We start from the raw sequence: 19,494 nt of genomic DNA, 5'->3' as shown, positions 1-19,494 counted from the left end.
AATTGTTCATTGCTTATCTGAAGTTCAAGTTCATCCTATATTTGAGGCAGCAACGCTAGCCCAACTCTCTCGTGTTTAAAGGTGGGAGCACGTCTCCTCTGATTGGAAGATGCTTCTACACCCCATCAAATTCATCTTGAGTCTAATTTTGTGAGTTTCCACTTCATTTTTTCACTCTATGCCCATGTCGCATGCTTTTGTGGGAGATGGTGGAATCCTGGAAAAGGGTTCCCTCTATCTGTGTTTCTAGATACCCGAGTTGGGGAATGAAACAGCGCCCTGTAATTTGAACTCTGGCTAAGATTCTAAGAACCGCTGTCTTCCCACCTGCTCCCTCCCCACCATGGAGGCCCTCTGGACAAAGTGTTCCTGTTCACCTGCTGCTTATTGTCCAATAGTGCCTTCCTTTGTTCTCCTTGCCCTCGCTCTAATGCCCTATCCTTCCATTCTTCCTTTACTCCCTCCTTCAGACTTATCAATGTCATTCACAGTAATTTTGGAGTTGGAAAAAGCAATGTGTTTTCTTTCTCCTACCCTTGGGAGATTTGGGCATATGCATGTTGGGGGCACAGAGTAGGATGCACATTGTCCCTAGAGCAGGGCTTTCCAAGTGAACTCACCGTGGTCAACAGTGCAAGGAGACCCACCTAGGTACTCCCAGATCATTTGTGAGTTTGATCGAAATCTCAGTTGAGGAATATTTAGGAGGTGGAGAAGGGCAGATAATATGCCTTTTATACATACACACATAACACATACATATATATATACATGTGTGTGTGTGTGTGTGTGTATATATATATAGAGAGAGAGGCTTATATAAAGCACAATCACCCCAGCTCTGATTATAACCACATGATTTCCTTATTGTGAATAGCCCAGGTCATTAAAGAAATGACTCTTGTGATGGAGAAAACCTGGCAAAAAGTAACTAAGGTGATACACCAATCCTTGGAAGGCCAGGTAGCCCTTCCTCTGAAAGACTGGCCAAGAGAGACCCCAGGGGTGCAATTAGGGACAGATTTATGAAGTGGCAGAATGTGGGGACTTAGGGTTCTCTTTCCCGTGGGTCAAAAGGAGGAATAAAAAGGTGAAAAAAACTTTATATATATATACAGAAAAAATTGAAGCCAAATGTTCTCACACCACTGCAGTACGTATCTTGTATTCTTTCCATGGAGCTCGGCGGCAAGTCAACAATAGGTGATGGCGAATTGTAATGGCTAAAAGATGACCAAAGAGGTGGGATGCTGTCCCTGACGCCCAGCCCCCTTCCGTTCTACAATGCCTTGGCATTCCTAGGCATAGTAACAGAAAATCAAAATAGATTAGAGGCATAAGGGGAGGAAAGAGGAACTAAAATGATTTCCTGGGGAATGTTACCAAGGTGGGGATGGGTGTGGGTGGTCACCTGGGTCAGGACACAAAGGAGAGAGGACCAGACCTAGTGGAAGAGGGTAGGGCAGGCTCAGGAGATGGCAGGGTCTTCTCTGGCTACCTGTGGAGTGAGGAGCCAGGATCTCGGATCTATCTTTGTTGAGGCTTGTGAAGGGTCTTATTATTTTTATTTAGAGACAGGGCTTCTCTTTTTCACCCAGGCTGGAGTGCAGTGGCACAATCATAGCTCATTGCAGCCTTGAATGCTTGGGCTCAAGTGATCTTATCATCCCATCCCAGCTGCCTGAGTAGCTATAACCACAGGCACATGCCACCACACCAGGCTAATTTTTAAATGATTGGTAGAGACAGGGACTTGCCATGTTGCCCAGGCTGGTTTTGAGCTCCCAGCCTCAAACGATCCTCCTGCCTTGGCCCCCCAAAGTGCTGGGATTACAGGCATGAGCCACCATGCTTGGCCTCAAAGAGTCTTTTTATTTCACAAAATGTTCTTGGTTTAAAGTCAGTAGGCCAAGACTCTCGGAGTTCTGGGAGTTCATCCTCCAGCCTTCATGTGAGTTTGGGCTATCAGGCCTTGAGCTCTGGATGCCAGGCTCAGCTCCCTGCTCTCCTCTGCAGAAGAGAGCAGGCATTCAGAGGATGTTTGCTCCCCACCAGTGTCATGCCGTGCTATTTGAATAAGTCCCAGAATTGATGAATTAACTCCTAGTTGGTGGTAGAGTGGGAGAAACTGAACCTCCTGCTATTGGCTCTTCCTCTAAATTCACATCTGCACATCTCTTGGTTGAGAAATCCTGTCTGTCAGGCCTGCTTCTGGAATGGTTTATTCTTGCAGTGCCACTGGAGTCGAAAGACAAGACATGGCCCAGGCTGTGTGTGTGTATATGAATGTGCACGCATGCGTACACCACTTCCATACAGATGTGCTGGGTGTGTGCCTACATGCGTATCCATGGAATCATATATCTGCTCTGAGAGCATTCAGGGAGAGTGTTGCAGTGTGTGCTTGCCATGAATTTTTGATCTGGTGCTCCACACCATTACCACATAATAAATGTTGGTGAATATCACTTTCACTTAGGGATCATTGCAGGGTAAAAATGCTGTCCATCAGAATTTTGGAGAGGAAAGTTCCCATGGTAATCCATTCCCAGGGATGGAAATGTATGTGCCTAGGCAGTGGAAACTGAAAAACTGTGTTAAGTGGTTGGAACGCCTCCAGCGGAGTTGGGGACCAGCTGCCTGGGCAGCGTTGTCAGTGGATGTTGCCTGGAGAATAAAATCCTCCTTTCTCAGCCTCGGGGAAGGGGCTATGACAACATGTAGATGAGTGTCTCTGTTTTTCTTTTACCTGGCTAGGGCAGCATCTCCAGGCTCCTACCTTGCAGAAGTGAAGCCTCAGGAGGGACTCCCATGGGGTAGAGTGAGCCTGGGGCTGCCAACTCTTCTTCTCTCCTGTGAACGAAGGCAGGACTCTGGAAGGTAAGGGTGAGAAGGTGGACACAGGCTCTAAACACCATGGTCCCATCAAACATGTGTGTGAAGGTTGTCACAGTGTTGGGGCCAGATAAGTAAACTACTTGATGCCTTGCAGCACCTGTGAAAGCCCCACAGGAGGATGACTCAACCCCCTCAAGATGCAAGAGCTGCCTAGTTGAGAGAGACAGGTGGCTACAGGGAACTGGAGGTTGCCCTTGGTGAGGAGGGTCAGTGAGACCACAGCAGGCTGCAGGATGCTCAAGCGTGAGGACCGCACCGTACTGGTAGAGAGCCCTTCATGTGTACACAGCTGCATGGACGAACTGCAGTCGAGTCACATCCTGCAGAGCAGGCATGGAAACATGAGGTAGAGGGCATCAACAGGACACTCTCTGTGTAAGTGGCAGGAACTTAGGATAAAGAAATTCATGGCCGGACGGTGGCTCACGTCTGTAATCTTAGCACTTTGGGAGGCTGAGGTGGGTGGATCACTTGAGGTCAGGAGTTTAAGACCAGCCTGGCCAACATGGTGAAACCCCATCTGTACTAAAAATACAAAAATTAGCCAGGCGTGGCAGGCGTCTGTAATTCCAGCTACTCAAGAGACTGAAGCAGGAGAATCGATTGAATCCAGAAGGTGGAGGTTGCAGTGAGCCGAGATGGCACCACTACACTCTAGCCTGTGAGACAGAGTGAGACTCCATCTCAACACAAAAATAAAACAACAAGAACAGCAAAAAAGAAATTCGCCACCATTCATAACTAATAATGGCAGCACGGATGCTGCCTCTAAGCCCACTTGTATTAGGACTGGGACAGGGTTCTCAGACCAAGCCCTAACCATCTCTGCACTCTGTTCACAGGATAATTGCAGCAGCTCCAGCATGGCATCTGCACCCACCCTCACCTACAGCTTAGGGAAAAACGAGAGCTTCTCACCCAGCATTCCCACAAGCTGTTTGCATGCGATTGACGGCTGTACTTGGGTCAAATGTCTAATTCTAAACTAATCACTGAGGACTAATGGACGTAAGGGCTGGTCAACCTAAGTATAGGTCACATAATCCACCTCTGAACCATCAGAGGGCATGGCTGTTTGGGGCAGGCAAGAATGTTGGCAAGGGAAGTTTCTAAGAGCAAAACGGGACTAGAGTACTCTTTCTAAGTGACTTGTGAAAAGGCAGCAAAAACCAGGTGCCCACCCTCTGGATCTATTTCCCAATCACTGCCTTCACTGAAGCCCCTTCCAGCTCTGTCTCTGATTCACTGTCAGATCCAAGGTGAAAATTTACAAGAACATGAGGTTTAGCAAAGGCGGCAGCTTTATACTTCAAAGACCTCTTAGAAAGTCATTCTTGAAATAAAACTTAAAACACACAGACACAAACAACAAAGGCAGTGGGGCTCTCCCAAACTCTAAGAAACGTGGTTCTTTGTCCCTTGAGGTGAGGGAGAAAAGGCTGATGAATTACTAATGAATTGTGGGGGTTATTTTGATGGCACTTTCTTCAGCACCAAAAGTCAGCAAAGACTTGGGTGGAACTTCACAAATTTTGTGATTTCCAAATCTATTGGGAGAAAGAGTGAGCAGCCAGTACAGAGTGGGACAGAAATATAATGAATGCTCTTTTGATAGGAGCTTTATCGGGTATGCCTTCGTCTGGGAAGATGGCAGTCTCAGAGAGGGGCCTTGTGGACACAGCTTCTCCATCGGGCCCCTGGTGGCCAAAGGGAACCTTCATTCTGGCAGTTTTCTCTAGGGACATTTTGCTGGGTGCTGGACACACAGCAGATGGGCCCCGTCTTTCTCCCACTTTTAGTCTAAGGGCCATCAATCAATAAGTCCTCCAATCAAAGTGTGATGAGTTTGATGAGCACTGTCCTTGTTTGATTTAGGCTGAAAGGGTCAGTGATGTTCTCCCAAGAGAAGCAGCATTTAACCTGATACAGGTGAAAGGAAATTGGCCAGGGAAGAGGGGTGAGGGCGCCTTCTGGAATGTAAAGGGGATGGGATGCGGGGAAGCTTGGGGAATCTGAAATCAAGTCACTGTGCTGGGGGATGGTGAGGGTGCAGAGAATGATGAAAATTGAATTGGATTTGCAAAAAACAGCAAATCATTTAGGGCCTTAGAATCCGAGGGAAGGGTCCTGGACATCATCCCAACAGCAGTGGGAAGCCAGAAAAGAGGTTTATTTTCTTACATCTACTTTTTAAAGCAGGAGAATGACTCGGTCGAAGAAACATTTTTTAAAAATCATATTGCACGGAGAACTAGGGCTATGTTTATGTTATGATTTATGTTAAAAATATCTCTCTGGCTAACTGAATTGTAGAGGAGCAAGAAAAGGAGGAAGGAGGCCTACAGGAGGAGACTTCAATAGTTCTGATGATAGATGAATAGAATATTTGTACTCATATATTTGATAAGAGACTTTTACACAAAATATATAAAGAACCACGTCAAGCTCTACAATACAAAGATAAATCATAATATTTAAAAATGGGCAAAGGACCTGCATAGACGTTCCTCCAAAGAAGATACACAAATGTGAGAGAAGGCCAGGAAAAGGTGCTTAACTCCAATCCTTGTTAGGAAAATGCAAAGCAAAACTACAGTGAGTTCAACTTTTCAACACAACAAGCTAACCATATCCTTATCTCTGCCTAAAACGCCTCTGCAACTAGGGTACGTAGAAGATAAGGTTAAGACTTCTTAGAAAATATTAAGCTATATAGGCCCCAACCCTATATTTTCAGTATCAACTTCTGTCCTCCCAACACCCTCATCCCACCAATTTTCTCTACAGTTCCCCGATTGCTTTCCCCTCAAACTTCGGTTTATTGCTGTTGTTTGTTTGTTTGTTTGTTTGAGATGGAGTTTAGCTCTTGTCACCCAGGCTGGAGTGCAATGGCATGATCTCAGCTCACTGCAACCTCCGCTTCTTAGGTTCAAGCAACTTTCCTGCCTCAGCCTCCAGAGTAGCTGGGATTATAGGTGCCCGCCAGCATGCCCAGCTAATTTTTTGTATGTTTAGTAGAGACGGGGTTTCACCATGTTGGTCAGGCTGCTCTTGAACTCCTGACCTCAGGTGATCCACCTGCCTCGGCCTCCCAAAGTGCTGGGATTGATTACAGGTGTGAGCCACCGCACCTGGCCGAACTTAGGGTTCTATGTCCCTGTCAGAGATGCAGGCCAGGTGTCTCCTCACCTGAGTATCTTCCTCCAACCCTAACCTTGAAACTCTCTTGTGTGCATTCCAGCCCTTGACATCAGTCCATTGTGCTCTGGGTTATAGAATTGTCGCTATTATTTTTCCACTTTCCATACCAGCCCGGTTACTCCTGGAGGGAGGTTTCTTGTATGGGAGGTCTGTGTTACCAGACAACCAGGCAAGAGTGATCTGTCAGTGTGGATGACAGGGTGTATATCCTACAAAACTACCTGGCCCTCAGTGGCACTGTCCTCACCCAGGTCTCCGCCCAATGGACCCCCGAGAGCTTCAGGTGCTTGCCAGAAACAGGGCTGGTCCAAAGTGGGCAGGACAATTCCTGGATGTCGGGATGAGAAGCCATGGGTGGCAGAGGCATGGCCATGGTTAGAAGTTCTTTGGGGACAGAGGAACCTAGAACAGGAACACAGTCCAAGGAACAGGATCCAGTGTGTAAAAGGGGATGACTTCATGCTTTAGGGGTTGTCTGTGTTGGGATAAAAGGAGGGAGAGAGAGGACTGGGGATGGCTTAAGGGGAATCTCTGCATCCACATGGGTCAATTATTCTGCCTTCTGCAAGGGCTATATGAGAAATAACCAGGAAAGCCAAGCTCTCCACACACTCTTACCTAATTAGGGGCTACTACTGGGAATTGTCTCCTAACCATAACTGCCTTGTATCTCAAAGTGTCCTTTAGGCAATTGCCTTCTTGTCCTCGAAACACAGCTCCACTGCAACTTCCTCCACCACCGCCCCTCGGTGTGCCCCGAGAAAAGTACTGGGTGTGCAGCACACTTGCTCTGCCCTTCTTTTGGCCTTTACCACATCTGAGCCTTGGTTTCAGTTCATCCCTAGATAGGGAGCACCTGGGGCGTGGGGTAACGTCTCACCGCACCGTGCCACCCCCAGACTGCTGCCTGTGCACTGGAACGTGTTTGTTCAGTTCATTGGCTATGCCTTATGCAGCTGGGTTCCACATTAACCCTGGAGGACAAACCCGGCACGTGTGCTGGTGCCAATCACACCGAGAAGGAAACTGAGGCCACACGCTGTGTTAGGCAGAGGCGTCGTGGTGTTCTGAACGCACGGCACTTTCTTATTGACTTAATGTTTTAGAAAGTGAACATCCTCTGTTAGAAGGCAGCCTTGGGGCGGCTGGGTGCAGTAGCTCACGCCTGTAATCCCAGCACTTTGGAAGGCCGAGGTGGGCAGATCAACTGAGGTCAGGAGTTTGAGACCAGCCTGACCAATATGGTGAAACCCTCTCTCTACTAAAAATACAAAAATTAGCCAGGCGTGGTGGTGCACGACTGTAATGTCAGCTACTCGGGAGGCTGAGGCAGGAGAATCGCTTGAACCCAGGAGGCAGAAGTTGCAGTGAGTGGAGATGGTGCTACTGCATTCCAACCTGGGTGACAAAGTGAGATTTACCTCAAAAAAAAAAAAAAAGAAAAAGAAAAAAGAAGAAGGCAGCCTTGGCAATGTGTGCCCTTGGGCTGCGGGGGAAGCTGTATGAGGCTCAGGTGAGGTGTAGGTGGCACTAGGGGCCCATCAGAAAGTGAGAGTGGGATGGTGGCCTTGAGGCCCTGGAGAGGGAAGTTAGGCAAGTCTGAGAAGCATCTCCTTCCTCCTTGTAGAAGAAGTCACACACACACCCACACACCCACACCCACACACACACACACACACCCACACACACACACTCACACACGCAGTTCTCTTTTCTGGAGTCATTTGGTCTTGCCACCTGGAGTTGTTTGGACCCCTGTCGAGGCCTTTCAGTACCCTTTGGGTGGCAGAGGCTGACCTCCTCCTAGCTTGTCAATCACATCTTCAGTGGAATGCACACAGCGCCCTGAGGACATCGGACTTAGAATCCCAGCCACTCGATGTAGAAGCAACATCATCTTACTCATTCTCCTCCTTACAGGGCAGAGGGCTGACCACGGAAGGGCCACATTCTGAAGAAAGCCATGTTTGAAAACAACAATTGTAGAACTCTTTTAGATTAGGAATTTCTTTCTTCTGATTTAAACCATTGGATCACACTTTACAAAGACATTCACTATGGAATTGCTTTGGACAATAAATTCCTTCAGTATAATTGTATATCTTTTTTCATTTCTTTAATAAAAGAAAATTTGAAAATATCCGTAGGTTGAAAAGAAAAAAAAATCACCTTTTGCCTCTAATATCATCTCCCAGAAATAACCACTCAATATTTTGTTGAATCATCTTTCAGACCTAAGTATATAAATATAGATACATATTTCGTAAGTGATCCACATTTATGTAAATATTATTGTACTGTGTATAGTATATTCAATCATTTGATTTTTAAAAATGACCTCATTTGTATCTAGCTCCTCAAGGCAGAGGTCATATAATTTCAGAGCTACTATTCCCTCTGTAATTGTCCCAGGAAAAATCTTGTCTCCCTGACTTGAAATCCTATATACCCACTGCCTCATTACCTTTGAACGACAAGACATCTTAATGTCCACAATTACAACTATTCGTCTGTGCTGGTAAAAAAGAAAATGGGAAAAGGGAATTATGGGTGCACATAATCAAGAAAATAGAGTGATTAATATCTTTTGAGAAATTTGTAAGTAATTGATGTCTAGTCTGGGGAAAATCCGCTCCTACAACTTTCTTTTTCCGGAGAGTTGGCTAACAGTTCACATACCTTAAGGGATGCCGCAAATATCTAACTTAACCTCTGTTGATTTTTATTAGTCTTTGGTCTAAGCATTTTGCCAATGAGGGCATTCAAAAGTCTATAGCTACCTTTCAAAAACCTTACTTGGGAAAGCTGTAGACCAACGGTCCTCCTGAATCTTTAATCCGCAATAGATTTTCAGACTAATATTCGAACTTGAGTACAGAGACATTTCCCACCGTCCATCCAAACAAAATGAAGTCAACTTTGACTGTGCAAAATGTCGATGAATTCTTCAGAGTAAATCAGCCTTGTCAGGGTGATGCAGAACCATCAGCTCTTTGTGACATAATATAATATGAAATGATATTGAACAACATGTGTTTGGCACTAAATTGTTAGCGGGTTTTAGCTTTGACAGCAGCAAGTTTATTGCTTTAATCCCAAGGTCTTTTAACCCTCTTTGACATAAATTGAGGTTGGCTTTTGTGAAAAAATCTCCACTTTACTCTCTCTTCCTTTACCTAAAACTGCTTTCAACAATTTATGCTAGTACATCAGACACTCATTTTGAGTGACAAAAAGAAAAAAAAAGAACAAGATCTATTAGAATAGAAGGGAAAAAAAGGCCAACTTAGGCTAAGAAGGGAAAAAAAAGGCCAACTTAGGCTAAGCAGTCTGTGTCTCTTTCGGCAGATACGTCACAGCTTTCTTCAGGCGGATTTGCATTTTAAGTTATAATAATGTGTGGCTCCCCCAAATAAAACAAGCCTGGGCAGAAGACTCCAGCAAGGTGGAGGACAGCCACTGCCAGGGAACAAAGGCTCCTAATCCGAAACAGAGGCTGTTTTTGCATTTTGCTCCAATTGAATGTACTTCCATATATGGGTTCATGCCTTCCTCCTCCACCACCTACCCCCCTACATTTTTAGAGATCAAAGATGACTTTTCTTTTATAGAAATAGTTTTGAAACACTGATTTAGTAAGTATGGCATATAAATAAAGACTCCCCAAATTTTATATCATAATTGTAGCACCAGACGGCCGGATGGGCTGCGGTCTGCAAGAACGGGAGAGTTGGAGAGGGCACTGGGTCTTCTGTCTCCTTCCTGGTGCTGACATCTCTGCCAGGGACCCCTGCATACTTGACTGGAATGATTTTGGGGAGGGGATGTTCTCTGACTCACAAGGAAGGCTGTTCCCTTTGGGTTTTCTTTTGAGACCAGTCTCACTCTGTCGCCCAGGCTGGAGTGCAGTGGTGTAATCTCAACTCATTGCAACCTGCGCCTCCTGGGTTCAAGCAACTCTTGTGCCTCAGCCTCCCGAGTAGCTGAGATTACAGGTACCCACCATCACGCCCAGCTACTGTTTGTATTTTTAGTAGAGATGGGGTTTCACCATGCTGGACAGGCTAGTCTCCAACTCCTGACCTCAGGTGATCCACCTGGCTTGGCCTCCCAAAATGCTGTGATAACAGGCATGAGCCACCGCACCTGGCTGGCTGTTCCATTTTGGAGCACATGTGACCCATGGTCTACCTCTTCACTCCAGTTGGGCCTGGTGAGTGAACTGGAAGGAACCAGATCTTCAGCCATGTCATCAGCCTGCACATCTCTGAACACTGCAACCATCTTTTCTGTTTCCTAGATTTAAAATTCTGATCTCCTTTGTCCCAGCAAGTATACTTTCAGGAATTTATCCTAAAGAAGTAGTCAGAAAAAAAACACAATAGATGTGTGTAGACAGCAGTAGATTGTGGTAATTACTAGTCTTGGCTGCAGCATCAGACAGACCTGGGTTTAAATTCCAGCTCTGATCCTTGCCCAGAATGTCACAGCTTGTTAGTTACTTAGATTCTCTATCTAAGTCCATTTTCCTCATCCATAAAATAGAGAAATTAACAGTATCTCCTTTCTAGGGTTAGGAGGATTAAAAAATAAAGCATAGAGAATGCTTCCTTAGTCTTTTCAGTTACTTTTATACCAGCGTTGTTTATGAACATCAAAATCAGGATCGGCCTCTGCTCATTTGTAAACCATAGGGCAGGAAGAATGGTATGTAGCCATTAGAAATAATTTTGTACATGCATTATATGGACATGGTATGCATGCATATTCAAAATATATGTTTTTATCTGTAATAACAATATGTGTTGCTAATTTAAAGCTACAGACTGAGACTGTATGATCTACATTTTATAAACAACTTCTTACATAATGCAAGATGTAAAAATTTGAAATGACATGAACCTCTGGCTGTTGAGATTGTGATTTATCTATTTTTTTATTTCTCAATTTATTGTTTAATTTTCAGGTTTATTGAAATAAAATTGACAAATAGAAATTGTATATATTTAAGATGTAAAACTTGACATTTTGATATGTATCGCTATTGTATATATTTCACAATATATACACATTGTGAGATGATTATCACAATCAAGCTAGTTAATATACACATCATCTCACATATTTACCATTACTTGTGTGTGTGTGTGTGTGCGCGCGCGTGGTGATAACACTTAAGATCTATACTCTTCAAAAATTTCAAGTATACACTATTGTTAACTGTAGTTACCACGGTCTACATTAGACCCAAAGAACTTATTCATCTTCCCTAACTGTGCCCTTTGACCAATGTCTTTCCATTTTCCCCAACCTCCTCAGTTCCTGGCAGATACCATTCTATCCCCTGCTTCTATGAGGCTGAGTATTTTGTACTCCACATATGAGTGAGACAATGCAGTATTTGTCTTTCTGTGCCTTGTTTATTTCACTTAGCCTAATTTCCAACAAATTTATCCACACTGCCCCAAAGAGCAGGTTTTCCATTTTTTTTTTTTTTTTTAGAAGGAGTCTTGCTCTGTCACCCAGGCTGGAGTACAGTGGCGTGATCTTGGCTCACTGCAACCTCTGCCTCCCAGGTTCAAGCGATTCTCCCACCTCAGCCTCCCCAGTAGCTGGGACTATAGGTGTGTGCCATCATGCCCGGCTCATTTTCATATTTTTAGTAGACATGGGGTTTCTCCATATGGCCAGGCTGGTTTCAAACTCCTGACCTCAGGTGATCCACTTGGCTCAGCCCTCCAAAGTGCTGGGATTACAGACATGAGCCACTGCACCTGGCTTAAGTTTTCCATTTTTAAGGCTGAATAGTATTCCATTGTGTGTGTGTGTGTGTGTGTGTGTCACATTTCCTTTATCCATTCGTCTGTTGACAGACTATTTAGGTTGTTTCCATATCTTGGCTATTGTGAATAATGTCATAATAAACATAAGAGTGAAGATGTCTCTTCGAGGTACTGATTTCATTTCCATTCTGCACATACCCAGAAGTGGCATTATTGGATCTTATGGTAATTCTGTTTTTATTCTTTGAGAAATCTCCATTCTATTTTTCATAACGGCTGTGCCAGTTTTCATTCCCACCAGGGATGTACAAGGGCTCCCTTTTCCCCCACATCCTTGCCAACACCTGTTATATTTTCTCTGTTTGATAATAGCCATCCTAACGGGCACGAAGTGATATTTCACCATTGTTTTGATTTGCATTTCCCTGATGATTAGTGATGCCAAGCGCCTTTTCATACACCTGTTGGCCATTTGTGTGTCTTTCTTTTGAGAAATGCCTGTTCAGCAATTTAGCCCATTTTTTAATTGGGTGATTTGTATTTTCTTACACGATTTGTGTTTCTGATATGTTTTAGATAGTAACTGCTTACTAGATAGATGTAAAGTTCACGAAGATATTCTCCCATTCTGTAGGCTGCCTTTTCACTCTACTGATTCTTTTCTTGGTTGCGTACAAGCTTTCAGTGTGGTGCAGTCCCGCTTGTCTATTTTTGCTTATGTTGCCTGTGCTTTTGGTATTATATCCAAAAATCACTGCTCAGACCAATGTCAAGAAGGATTCTCCCTAGAGATTATGATTTCTGATTCTTTTTCTTTCTCTTTTGCTCATCTGGTTTCCCCCCAAATTTTGTTACTATAATATATGTATCTAAATACTTTCCTAATGAAGTTGTAAAATGAGGGAGAAAGTGTGCTTCTCCACCGATCCTCACTGAATATGGTTGACGTTTCTCTTCATCCTGAATGACAATTGTTGGATTCATTAGTTCATCAATGTCCCTTTTATCATGCGGGCTCGGATGTGCACTTGACACTACAGATACTGGCTCATCAGGGCACAGGCAGGTGAACCAAACACCTCCCTCTCTCGTACTGGTGGAGCCAATCTTTTTTATTTCATTATTTTTATTTTTTGAGACAGGGTCTCCCTCTGTCACCCAGGCTGGAGTGCAGTGGCGCAATCTCGGCTCACTGCAACCTCTGCCTCCCGGATTCAAGGAATTCTCATGCTTTGGCCCCCGAGTAGTTGGGATTACAGGCACTCACCACCACGCCCAGCTAATTTTTGTATTTTTAGTACAGATGGGGTTTCGCCATGTTGGCCAAACTGTTCTCGAGTTCCTGGCCTCAAGTGATCCACCCTCCTCAGCCTCTCAACATGCTGAGATTACAGATGTGAGCCACTGTGCTCTGCCTTGGTGGAGTCAATCTTATCCATTGCCAACTAAACACCTCCAGCTGGTCTTTGCCAGACCTTTGGTTTGTAGGCAATTGTCAAGATAACCTATGCTATGGATGAAAGAACGTCTCTGCTCCCCCAGCCCCAGCCCCTTAAACTCTGAGATTATCAAACATTTTGTCGGCGACCCTCTTCCTCCACCATCTCAGCTTCCCTTCCTCTGTGCTAGGGTCCAGTTGGGGTGGGCTGCAAATGCTGCCAAGTCATTGTTAAAGACAGTGGCCAGTTATAAATGCTTTATGTATGTGTGTTTTATGATAAAGACTGTCAGCTCTCTTACAGCCATTTCTATTTCTAGAGGTTGAGATCTCGCTAATACATTGCTCTTCAGTTTAAATCTGTTATGCAAAACTAGGCTCAAGCTTCAATTATTTTACAAGTGGTTCAATAGTTCGATAAATTATTCAGATTTACAGTTCAAATTGCTTTAACCAAATACACTGATCTGGATATGTGAGATGACATTAGTCAGACCACGGGTGGGCACATTACTCTCCCTTTGCAGTTGTTCTAATTTTTTTTAAAGAAAAACAATGCCAACAATTCATACATTAATTATAGCTAAGCAGATGTAAGAAAAACTCACCTCTCCACTGTGACTCATGATGAGTGGCTCTGAAATCCCCCAGAAGGAGATAAGAAGAAAGGTGTCTCCTGTATGGGGCTGGGAACAACCACTTTCCTAGACCAGGCTGGGGGATGTCATTTTCCTTATTTCTGAGCTACCAGTCCGCAGCCTCTTTCAGGCTGTCTGTGTAGGTTAAGGCTACTTCGCCAGGAGAAGGAATGGGAGGGGACTGTGTGTCTGGAAGCCTTCCACTGTGTGGAGCAGAAAGAGACATTTCCAAGGGAGGCCATAGGACAGGTCCACTCAGCCCTCCTGTTTGACAAACATATTAGCTTCTTTAACCCCTATGAATGCTGTAATAAGGGTTTCATGGCCATTTCTATTTACCCAAGAGCACCTTTGCTGCCAGCAAGATTGGGTGTGTGCTTAAGTATCTCCACAGCCCAGAGAAGGAGCAAATGCCCTGCTCACAGCTTCTCCAGGATTTGCTCTGTGGCCACGAGGTGATGCCCACATGGCATCTCCAGGGTGGAGGATCCCCCAGCCCTGCCATTGGGTGGCTGAGTGCAGACAGGTCACAACATTCTGGAATACAAACCTTTGTCTGCAAATCTCACACCCTACTCCCCCTGCCCCTTGTATTTTTAGGACTCATCATCCACTGTGGAGCAGCTTACGTAGTGTGTCCTGCTCTCTGGAGACACTATTGGCTGCATGGCCAAACATAACCACAAGTGTTCCAAGCTTCTGGGGTCATGCTAATCTTTAAGATAATAAATAAATAAAGATAGATAGATAGATAGATAGATAATTGATAGATAGATAGATAGATAGGTAGATGATACATAGATAGATGGATAGATGGATGGATAGATGACAGACAGATGGATGGACAGATAACAGATAGAGGGATGGATAGATGATAGATAGACGGATGGACAGATAGATGACAGATAGATAGATAGATAGATAGATAGATAGATAGATAGATAGATAGACAGATCAATCTAGACTACAAACCCACTTCCTGTAAAAAGCCCAGAAACCCCCTACCCAAGACCTCTAGGCAGTCTGCATGACTTCTTTTTCTCCCACTTTCTTGTTATATAGAATTATTGACACATCTGGAGTTTTGCTCCTTGTGGCTTTGGCTCCTCTACTAACTGCATGAACACAGGCATGGAGCAGCAGCCCTTCCCTAGACCCCCAAGCTCTACTGGAAAATGGCAGTCACATGTGGAAACTTTCAGGAAGGTGAGGGGAGAGAGGGATGGGCTCCATTTGCAGCAGGGCACAGACCTCTGGGGATGTGTGAGGATGGTGACAGGGAGAGCCTCCAGCCCAGACCTGTCATAGTATGCTTCTTAGAAATTATTCCAGACTGGAGAGAAACGACGCCCCTTCCAAGCAGGCAGATGTGGCTGCAGTCATTTATGGATTTAAATAGGCGTCTCTTTTTTCTTCTTCCTTCCTTAAACATAGATAGAAATTGCCGTCAGTAGTGACATCTCAGGACTGTGGTTGTAAGCCAGTTTCCTTGGGCAATGTCTGGCCCACAGATGTGATCTGCTTGGTTCACAGTACATTTTTAAAATCATAAGAAGAAGAAGGCAACATTCAAAAATCAGATTTTACTGCCAAATTGTTAGATTTCCATTTTCTCCTTAAAAATCAGATGGTCTGGGCAATATTGAGAGGTTCATATTCCTGCCTGGCAGGGATTGGCCAGTGCCATCAAGGCTGCCACTACCCCCACGGGGTACAAGGCTGTCCTTCTCTCGTCTCACCTGATGCTTGCAAGCATGCCTCATGCATTTGCCCAGCTAGTCCTGAAGGAGCCAGCACAACCTGGGAAGGTATGAGTACTACTTTGAAAGTGTGGCTATGACTACTGGGTTTTAAGAATAGGAGTCGGCAGAACTTTATCAGTTCTAAAGTTCATTCATTTCTTTTTGCAGAAATAAGGATAATTTCTGCACAGTCTATTGTCATGAAATTTTGCCCTAAAACGTTCACAAAAAATGCTTTGAACTCTTCAGAGGTGGCTGATACTGTAAAAGTGATGGTTTTGAACTCTTGCTACTTCAAACTTCATGAAACATATGTATTATACGTTCCCTTCTTTTATACTTGAAACCGGATACTGTTTTTAGAAAGAAATTTCAGTACTGTAGAACTGACAAATCGAAAGAATTGACAGTTTTCTCTGATTTGATGCCCAAGCACATGTTGACTTTCATTCTTTGGGAGTGAAAGCCAAGCCTTGGGTTCAAGGTTGGCACGTTGGAGATGTCATTATTTCTCATAGGTGCTCAGGCCATGTCTTGCTAATTCTTGCCTTGGTGTATGGCATATGCTTGATGTTTGAGGTCTCAAAGTTGTACACAATATGCAGACTGGGAGATGGCCAGCGGGAGGAGAAGTGTGTCAGACAGGCAGCCGATACCCTCCTGTCCAGAGGGATAACTTTAGACGATCGAAAATGTCCCAAGGCCAGGTGTGGTGGCTCACACCTGTAATTGCTGCACTTTGAGAGGCTGAGGTGGGAGGATTATTTGAGCCCAGGAGTTCAAGACCAGCCTGGGTAACAAAGTGAGACCCTGCCTCTACAAAAAGTAAAAGAAAAAAATAGCCAGGCACAGTGATGCCCTGTGGTCCCAGCTATTTGGGAGGCTGAGGTGAGAGGATCTCTTGAGCTCTGGAGGTCGAGGCTGCAGTGAGCTATGATCTCACCGCTGCACTCCAGCCTGGGCAATGGAGCAAGATCCTGTCTGAAAAATAAATAAATAAAAGAATACCACAAAGCAAAGATGCAGGCCTTGTGTCTCAGCTGCAGGCAGTTATCACAAATGCACGCTAGCACAAGTTTGCAAGACCAGTTTTTCATTCATTCACCTATGGAATAAGGAGCCCTGGTTGTTCAGCTCCCTCCCTGTGGAACTGTGGTGGTCACCCGATGACATTTCAGGGACCACCAAGAAGTCCCTCTGGAGACCTGTGGGAGTCAAAAGGAAGTAGACCATCTCTCCCCGCCCTGGGGCCCAAGAAAACCATGCAAAATTCCCCTTGTGCTCTTTGAAAGCCTGGAAGATGCTACTCAAGGGTGAGAATTGTGGGCCTATGACATTTAAAATAGATGTTCCTTCCACTCAATGCTTGAGTGGGTTTGCATTTGGGTTACTTTCCAAGTTTTTGCATGAATCTCCTAAATTTTTACGAAGGTGTATATTTGAAGAAGCCAGGGATTTCAGCCCCCATCCAAACTGGTGATTGGCTTCTAAACTTGTTTCCTGAATCGTGCCATTCTGGTGTCAGAGCCCCCGCGATGCCAGCAGAAGCCATGGGCCTTCACCTAAGAGACCCACCACGCCGCCTCCTTCCAGGCCGTCACACAGGTGGGAGAACAGTGCTGACCTTCTGAGCAGGAGCCAGTGCTCAAGGATAATGTCTAATCACTTAGCTGTGGTCACCAAGCCTACTCCTCTCAGGCCCACTTCCAACCCCCAGGCCTGGGAGTCATGAGAAGGACTGCCCTAAATTATACCGCAAATCACTCTAGCGTTCCTAAGACCTGTTCAGACAGGTCTTATTCTGAATTGATGACCAGCCGCTGGCTCCCAGCTCAATCCATAGGATCCACTCAAACCCACCCCTCTGCAGGCACTACAGTTTTACCAAATGTGCTTTTCTTTCCAGTTCCTGTATCCCAGATTACCCAGAGATGCAGGTAAACCCCATGGGCTCCTCATCCCTAAGAGCATTGTGAGAGCTACAGGGTGGCAGACCTTCCAAGGCACTGGTGTGAACAATCCACAACCAGCAGAGAATAAATTCAGGAAGCCAGGTCAATATGTAATCCCTAACAGTCTAGTTCACTACACCACAGGCTTTCTCGACAGATATTCATAAAAGGCCCCTTCCACCATGGCTGGCCTCTCACTGCCCCAGGCTTTCTGTAGGGCATATGTTAACCTGGGGGTGCAACCCCGATTCTGCTGCAACATCAAATGATATATCCAAGAGAAGTAACCCAGGGAAAGCGAGGTGTGTTCCTGCCTGACTAATGGGCTTCTGAGTCCAATTATTTATCTTCTATAAATCAGAACTTAGAGAAGGAGGTACTCCCTCCATAGGATGAATACAGCGTTGGTCTCTCTGCTCCCCAGGTCTGCTCCTCCTGCACACTCACGTATCTCATTGGTAACAGAGGGCTTGGAGCCTGGCCAGATATGTAGACAAGACGCCCCCTCCTTGTGCACAAAACAGCACGAGGAAGGCAGAGGGTGGTGAGACGAATGAGATGCTCCCCATCCTCCTCCTGTCCCTTTTCCCTCTTGGGTGCCACCACCTCATTTTCTGCCTCATGTGGTAAGATGTAAAAACGCTTATCTTTCTTCCCAGCCGTGCCTTCCCTTGGAGTTCACTGTAGCCCCATAATGTGTGGTCGGGGCCGCTCCTCGTGGGCATCTTGCGATGTCGAACGTCTTGTGATGGTGCTTTGGCTGAGCTAGAAGCCCCATGCAACTCTTGAGACACTGGGTTGTGTTTATCCTGAACACACCTGGTCTCAGAAGCTAAGCAGGGTCAGGCCTGGTTAGTACTTGCATGGGAGACACTGGTTTTACTGCTGTTTTTCTCTCTGGAAGCCCTTGTTCTCTCAGCAGAGGTCTTTACAGTATTTCTTCTTTTTTTACAAAAAGTATCTCACTCTTTCATCACGTGGCATTGACACCATCACTCCGTACGAGGGTCTGCTTTTGTGGTTTTTATTCATTCACTTTATCCCCTTTTCCTTTCCCAATAGGCAACCGTTTTGATGTGTTTGACCTATACTTGCTTTTTGTGCTTACATGTGTTCCTGCAAAGTGTGTACAATTGATTTGTATGCGTGGAACTTGATTTTGTGTAAACAGTATTGGTTGAGACATTATAACCTTTTGTTGACTTTCTCTTACATGGTACTATATTTTCAAGACCCATCCAGGTTGGTATCTGTACATCTAGAATTTTTTTTTTTTCAATTGCTGCATCTGACCCATGGCTTGCATCCACGGTATTTTGTCTGTCCGCACACCAATAAGGGACAACTCAACTGTCTCCAACTATTCGGCACGTCAAACCCTGCTACTCATCAACTTCTGTATATGTGTCCACTAAGGGCCGTGTGTGGAAACGTGGGCGATAGAAGCACAGGAGCAGGTGCCGCCTCTTGCCAGTCAGAATGGCGAATATTACAAAGTCAGGAAACAATAGATGCTGGTGAGGCTGTGTAGAAATAGGAACACTTTTACACAATTGGTGGGAGTGTAAATTAGTTCAACTATATTGGAATTCCTCAAGGATCTAGAACCAGAAATACCATTTGACCCAGCAATCCCATTACTGGGTATATACCCAAAGGATTATAAATCATTCTACTATAAAGGCACATGCACATGGATGTTTATTGCAGCACTGTTCACAATAGCAAAGGCCTGGAACCAACTCAAATGCCCATCAATGATAGACTGGATAAAGAAAATGTGGCACATATACACCATGGAATACTATGCAGCCATAAAAAAGGATGAGTTCATGTCCTTTG

This window comes from Colobus angolensis, unplaced genomic scaffold (assembly GCF_000951035.1).
Source record: "Colobus angolensis palliatus isolate OR3802 unplaced genomic scaffold, Cang.pa_1.0 Scaffold291, whole genome shotgun sequence".
Lineage (NCBI taxonomy): Eukaryota > Metazoa > Chordata > Mammalia > Primates > Cercopithecidae > Colobus > Colobus angolensis.
The sequence above is the reverse complement of the archived record's forward strand: the minus strand, read 5'-3'. Positions refer to the sequence as shown.